At 50.8% G+C, this 7210-nt stretch overlaps 1 non-coding gene across 1 annotated transcript; it reads left to right on the top strand.

Moving 5' to 3' along the window:
• The first annotated feature begins 4396 nt into the window (after window positions 1–4396).
• Window positions 4397–4469, top strand: TRNAF-GAA. The gene has a single exon. It is a non-coding gene; the product is annotated as a tRNA-Phe (tRNA).
• Window positions 4470–7210: the final 2741 nt, after the last annotated feature.

Raw genomic sequence — 7210 nt, 5'->3', positions numbered from 1 at the left:
ACAGCTGAGGTGCTGCAGCCCAAACGTGCATGAATGCCCTCAGCTTTGGGCACAGACAGGAGGAGCTGGAGACCTGTGTGCCATCACAGTGGTGCGACACTGATGGAATAACTGCCAAGGTGTGCTGGGTCAGTTTGCACAACTCGGGCAATGTGCAGGATGGATACAAGCTCTTTAGGAAACACTCCTTGTCTGTTTGATGGAGTGGCTGGAAAGTATGGAGCTCCAATATGTGATGGGCAACAGATTGGCTGAGCACTTGTGGGTGAGGGTCAGGGGAGAGGCCATTTAGGGTGATACTGTGGCAGGCTATAAGGGAATTGCAGGCAGGGCAAGGAAATGGACAATATCTCATCTCCTTTAAGCAACCTGTGGATTTCTCAGGATCAGTGACACAAGGTCTTACAGAGAACTTTAATGACCCTGACCTTCACTGGCAGGGGATCACAGTTCAGGAGGTTTCTGGAGGCTTTTGGGAAGACATCCCCTCACAGCTGCCAGGTGGCCCAACAAACATGATGCTCTCTTGTGTCTGGCACTTGCAAACACGGAAAAGCTGGTCAGGGATGTGAAAACCAGAGTCAGGCTCTGTTGTAGTGACCATGAAATAGGGGTGGGTCCCAGCTCCTGAGCAGAGTGTTAAAAGGATAGTAACAAGTGCAGATGCAAGACCTCAGAAGAGTACACTGTGGCTTATACTGGGGCTTTGAGTTGGGATCTTATGAGCAGGACCACTGAAGGGCAGAGCACTGAGGAGGGCAGAGTAGCACGCTGCCCTGCCGAAGGGCAGAGTACAAGTACAGAGGGCTGAGCAGAGCTCAGTACAGCTAGTCTTTAAGGACAGACTCCTGCAATGGCCCATGTGGATATTCAGCTGACTCTCAAGAAAATTCAATGGCATCACGATGAGCTGTTACTACTGAAGTGGGGCAATGTGGGGCCACTGCAGAATTTAGCAAGAACAGGTATAAATAGGTCTGAGATACTCTGTGTTGTCTTTGGTCCAATCTTCATCAGCAAGGTCTCCTAGGCTTTTGTGCCTTGAGGCAGAACCCATGGAGAGCAACCAGAAGTGGGTGGGAGTCAAGTCAGGAGTCACTTGAACAAACTGAACCCTTACCCATCATGAGTCAGGCAGGAGTTCATCCAAGGATGCTGAGAACAGGCCAAAGCCTCAGTGACTCTGCTCTGTGTCATATTGGACGGGTCATCAGTTTAGCAGAAGCCACTCAGCTGGTAAGCACTAGGGGATCTGCTAACGCTCCTGGTCCTGTTCAAACAAAGCCTTTACATACTGTGGGAGGAGATAAGGTCCCCATAGTGCACACAGGGAGATGGCTGGGGAAGGCTGTGTGGGCTGCTCCTCCCTGGGAAAAAGCAAGCCCATTCGTGAGATCATCTTCCCTCAAGGACCTGGGTGTACTTGGTGGGTAATGCAGAAGGATGGGAGAGCCACTTTGTACCTCAAGGAGATCTAACCTCAGGGGAGAACGATCTGTGAAGTGAGTTGTATGTTCTAGGAAGCAAGGCAGCAGGAACCACTCAAACCAACAGAGGGCAATCCTCACGAGGAATGGGGTGAGTGCAATGGTGATCCAGTCCAGTCTTGGCACACAAGGATCCAGCACGGTACTTCACCTGTCCTGAGTGATCACCTTGATGCATGGGGCCGAAGTCGTTGGCTGGTCTTATGGACACTTGCAGGGGGTGGGGGAGCTGCAATGGGTGAATAATATCAGTGTATGTCAAGGAACAGGGGATAGAGTGGTTAATGAGGATGTATAAACATGACTGTTGGAAGTAAAGATGGTTTAAGTATGTAGCAGAAGTTTTACATGTTGGTAAGAAGGGAATTTGGGAATGAGAAAGAGTGAATGGAAAGGTTTGAGTAGGGTGTAGAAATGCAGCAACATAGGAACGGGGCGATTGTGCACATATTGAATGTGTAAACTCAGGTGTACTAGTCAATGTGGGACCTGAGCATGATGGAAATTCTATGGAATAAGGGTGCAGATTGTACTGGGTCTGGTTGGGTGGGTTAACTTTCCTGATAGCGGTTCATCCGACGTTTTGCATTGGTGGCCAAAACAGTGTTAACTGTTCTAGCTATGGCTGAGCAGTGCTTGCACAGTGACAAGGCCTTCTCTGTTTCTTTCTCTTCCCCTCCAATGCATAGTTTGGCTTTGTCGATGATGGAGGAGTAGGGAGTGTCATTTATCAAGGCCAAGCTTTTTGCTCTATTGGTCTCCATGTCCATCTTTTTGATAGAAAAGAGGCAGCTGGAGCCCCAGTGAGAAAAGACAATGGGTCACCCCATGCCAGCCACAGCCACAACCAGCCAGCTCTGCAATAGGCCTACTGCTGGCAAAAGCTAAGCCCATCAGCAAAGCTGGTGGCACCCCTCTGAAAGCATATTTAAGAAAGGACACATATGCCTGAGTGGGACAGGAGTAAGGGAAGAAGAAAGTGTGAGTGAGAAAAACTCCTGCAAACACCACGTTCAGTGAAGAAGGAAGGGGAGGAGGAGCTCCAGATGCCACAGAAGAGATCCCCCTGCAGCCTGTGGAGGGACCACAATGGAGCAGGTATTTCCCTGCAGCCTGTGGAGGATCAAATGCCAGAGAAGTTGGATATTTCCTGAATGAACTGTAGCCTGTGGGAAGTATGCTGCAGGAAAAGTGTAAGGAAGGCGCAGCAGAGGTGAACTGTTATGAACTGACCATAGTCCCCATTCCCCCTTTTACCACTCACAGGGAAAGGAGATAGAGGAGTCAGCAATGAAGGAATGAAGTTGAGCCTGGGAAAAAGGGGGAAAGGGGAAATGCCCTTTGTAACATTTATCTTTTCTTCTCACTATCCAAAACTATTTCGACTGGTAGTATAAAGTAAGTGAATTTTCCCCATGTTGAGTCTGTTTTGCTCATAACAGTAACTGGGAACTGATGACCCTGCTTTTAGATCAAGCCATGAGCTGTTTTTTCCTTTTTTTCTCCTTCTGTACTGTTGAGGAGGAGGAGGAGTGAGAGAGTGGCTGGGTGGGCATCTGGCAGCCAGCCAAGGTCAACCTACCACACACTGTCTCCCACAATATTCTTGTACTGAAGTTAGGAAGCTACAGTCTTGATAGGTGGGCAAAGAGGTCAGTAAGAGAGTGATCGGATGCATTGGGGTCTCTCCTGGGACTTAATGATTTTATCAGTGTCCTGGAGGAGATGACAGAGTTTGCAGATGACACAGAACTGAGGCTGGGGACCAGTGTATACACTGGAGGGCTGCTTGCTGGATGAACCTTGGCAGGTTGGCAGAGTGGGCCAACAAGAACCTAATGTATTTCAGAGAGGAGGAATGCCACCCTGGGGTGGCCTAACCCGAGGCAACAGCCCTGGCTGGGGCGCTGCTCGTCAGAAAAGGCCCTGGGGTCTTCGTGGACAAGAAGCTGCACATGAGTCAGTGGTGAGGCCTGGCATCCACGAAGGCCAACAGGGTCCTGACTGTATGAACAGGAGCACGGCCAGGAGGTGGTGGGGAGGGATTCTCCCCATCTATTCAATGCTCACTAGACCACACACACAGTACCGCGCTGAGTTTGGGGCCTCCTGCCCCCAGTACAGGAAAGATATTTATCAGCTGGAGCAAGTTCAGGTAAGAGGCACCAATACAGTCAGATGTGTGTGGGGGTGTGCAGGGGGCTGGAGAACTTTCCACTTGAGGAACAGCTGAGGGAACAGAGACTGTTCATATGGAGCCAAGGCGGCATCAGGAAACCTCATAGGAGCATTTCAGTACCTATCAGGCAGTTAAGAAGATAGAGCCAGGCTCTTCATCGTGGTGCATGGTGGGAAAATGAGAGGCAAGGGACAAAAATTGACAGAATGTTCAGGCAGGAGATGAGGACCACTTACGCAATGGAAGAGGTTGCCCTGAGAGGTTGTGCAGTCCCGATCCCTGGAGGTTTTCAAGCCTTCTTTCCCCCTAAGTATGGTCTCCAAACATTGAACAAAACACTCGTTTTCATGGAAGAATGAAGCAAAAGCCTATGGCAGCAGCACAAGCTCTGCCTCACGTGGGCCCTTTCTTCCTTGTGGGAGGTCTTCCACCACCCCACACTTTGTCCACCCTCAGCCTTTGCAGCTGCACATGCCTGGCCTGCTCACTTGCCTCCACCACCATCACCTTTGTAATTAAGGCCCGACACATATCTTGGCACTCCCACTGTAAGATGGCACCCACCCCACACCTGGAGCCCACCTGGCCATGGAGGCAGGGAGAGGCCAGGTCCACTGTGCCAAGAACTGGGCACAGCTTTTTCCTGGGAATATCCCTAAGGAGTTCTCCTCATGTCTGCCAGCCTGTGGCCTGGCAGGGGTGGAATTGGGACACAGGCTTCCAGGGCAGGGCTGAAGTAGCTCAGGTGGGAGAGCATTAGACTGAAGATCTAAAGGTCCCTGGTTCAACCCCGAGCTTCAGCAGTGATTTTTCTCCTTTAGACTTTTGCAGAGTGTGCCTGCCGCCTTCCATCCTGCCCTGGCACCCCTTGCTCCTCCATCTCTTGCCAGAGCACTGCTTTCTTCTTGCACCACAAGCCCCCACCCTTCCCCTGGACAGGACTATCCGAAGTGCTTCTTCGGGTGGTCTCTAGCTGTCCCTCCCTCCCTGCTCCATGGCAATCGGGTTTTTTCCTTTGTGGGGTCTCTGCAAAAACCCTGTCTCTCTCCTCTTTTTCATTCTCGATGGTGCACAGGCTGCTCCCCTCCTCACACACATCCTTCACCCGGACCTCAATTCCCAGACCAGAGCATACTGCCCATGGGGGAGACCACTGTCCCCCCAGGCCCAGCGAGCGGCACTTTTTGGAGCTGAGGCCTGAATGGCAGCATTCTCCCTGCAGAGGTCTGTCACAGCCTCTGATATGCCAAGGACAGGTGACAGAGCCATGCTGAGGATCATCCTCTGTGGCACATGAGCGCCAGCATTGTTCAGTCACACGCTGTCCTGAGCAGAGTTTCTTGCCCCCCTTTGCTCCTCTGCTGCAATGTTTGATGAAACACAGACATCCTCCTCTCTGGGCATCAGCAGGGAGATACAAACCACCGGGGAAGACATCTGAGGCCCCACATGAACATCCCTCTGCATCAGTTCCTCCCTGCTGCAAGGGCATAACTCACGACAGAAATGCCAGCAGTGGCTCCCCTGGGGTCTAGCATGGAAGGTCATCAGCTGTCACACTGTGACTTCTGAACAGCCCCAGCTCAACCACTGAACGTCATTTTTACTCATTTACCTCCCTCTGCATTTCCAGAACATTGCACGTGCTTCTGTGTGCTCCATCCTCTCAGCATCAGACCCAGGGTTCACACCACAAGTGCCTCAACTGTCCCCATTTTCCATATCCAAATAGGCTTACCCACCAGACTGGACATCTACATCAAGAAATGAATAGAGTGTGAAGAGCTGCCTCTGAGGGATAGCCACAAACTGGTCAAAAGCTTATGGGTAAGAATAGGGGACTGAGGCAACAAAGGGAACCTCATGGTCGGTGCCTACTACAGGCCACCTGATCAAGGGGAGTCTGTTGGTGAAGCTTTCTTACTCCAGCTACGGGAGACATTGTGCTCACAGGCTCTCGTCCTGCTGGGGGACTTCAACCGCCCTGACATCTGCTGGAAAGTAGCATGTCATGCTGTAGGCAATCCAGGAGACTCTGGGATTTCATGGAGGTTAACTTCCTGTGCTAGGTAATAGACAGCCCCACCAGAGGGGATGCGATGCTGGACCTGTTGGTCATCAATGCATGTGAGCTAATTGGCGTCGTTAAGATTGGAGGCAGCCTGGGCTGCAGCTGTCATGCACTGGTGGAGTTCACAGTCCTGAGGGATATGGGGCAGGCGAAGAGTACAGCCAGGACCCTGAATTTTAGGAAAGCAAACTGCCAGCTCTTCAGGAAGTTAGTCAATAGGACCCCCTGGGAAACGGCCCTCAGGGACAAGAGAGCAGAACAGAGCTGTCAGATCTTTAAGTACGCTTTCCATAGAGTGCAAGAGCTCTCAATCCCCAGGTGTAAGAAATCAGGAAAGGAAGGCAAGAGGCTGGCATGGCTGAGTCATGACCTCAAGACCTGCTGGGCAAACTAAAAGGCAAGAAGGGAATACACAGGCAGTGGAAGCAGGGACAGGTATCCTGAGATGACAACAGGGATGCTGCCCGGTTTTGTAGGGATGGGGTCAGGAAGGGCAAAGGGCGGCTGGAGCTGAACTTGGCAAGGGATGCAAAGAATAATAAGAGCTTCTACAGATATGTCAGCCAGAAAAAGAAGGTCAGAGAAAGCATACCCCCTTGGATGAACAAGACTGGCAAGCTGGCAACAACGGAGGAGGAGAAGGCGGAGGTACTTGTTGCATTGAGGCAGATGCCCAAAATCAGCGTTAGTAGTCTGGTCGTGCCCAACCCCTTTTCATTGGACTATCATGGGTCCGGATGCACTACTAACATCACACTACCTGCTCAGCCGGACACTCAGAGGTGCAGTCGTGTTCAGGGACAACACACACACGGCTGAGTCAATCAATAGTGCGATTTATTGAAGCAACAGATGCACAAGTTCTTTGGATTGCCGGTGATAAATTCACTTTCTGCAAGCAAGTGCACCATCGATTATGGTTGGGTTACACACGCGTGGGTGATGAAACAACTCTAGAGATTCCTAAAATTCCTGTGGATCCACTCGGGATAGCCGAGTGTTCGAATCTTACCCAAAGGCATCCCATGATGGGGGGAGAGAGGGTCAGCCCGTTAGCGGATCCTAAAGGTCAGGAGTGGTGGTGTCTTCCCTGACATCCAGCTCTTTTCACACTATTTTATAGTGTTTTACTTTGCAGGTGGAGCTTGAGTGACTCACTCTAGTCATACGTACCTTTATCAGGATTGGTTCAAAATTCTCTCGCTTCACGTTTAAAGGTCCAGACTAGGAAAAATTCAGTGCGCAAGCTCATTGAGGGGTGGTCACACCTTAGGAGGCGGGTAACTTTTGAGAGGGGTGTGTGTTTCAGTATTAGAATGATATTATAATGAGCAAAGTTCACTCCAAGTACAGCATTTCACCAAAGTTGGCAGGTCACTGACCCAGGGCATCGCATGTGCAGCTTATTAATGTACACCACTTATTAATGTACCTTCAAATTTCCTTGTTCACAGAGCGTGGCCGCGATGTCTC

This window comes from Phaethon lepturus, unplaced genomic scaffold (assembly GCF_000687285.1).
Source record: "Phaethon lepturus isolate BGI_N335 unplaced genomic scaffold, ASM68728v1 scaffold18686, whole genome shotgun sequence".
Taxonomy (NCBI): Eukaryota; Metazoa; Chordata; class Aves; order Phaethontiformes; family Phaethontidae; genus Phaethon; species Phaethon lepturus.
Note: the sequence above shows the minus strand (reverse complement) of the source record. Positions and strands in the feature narration are given on the sequence as shown.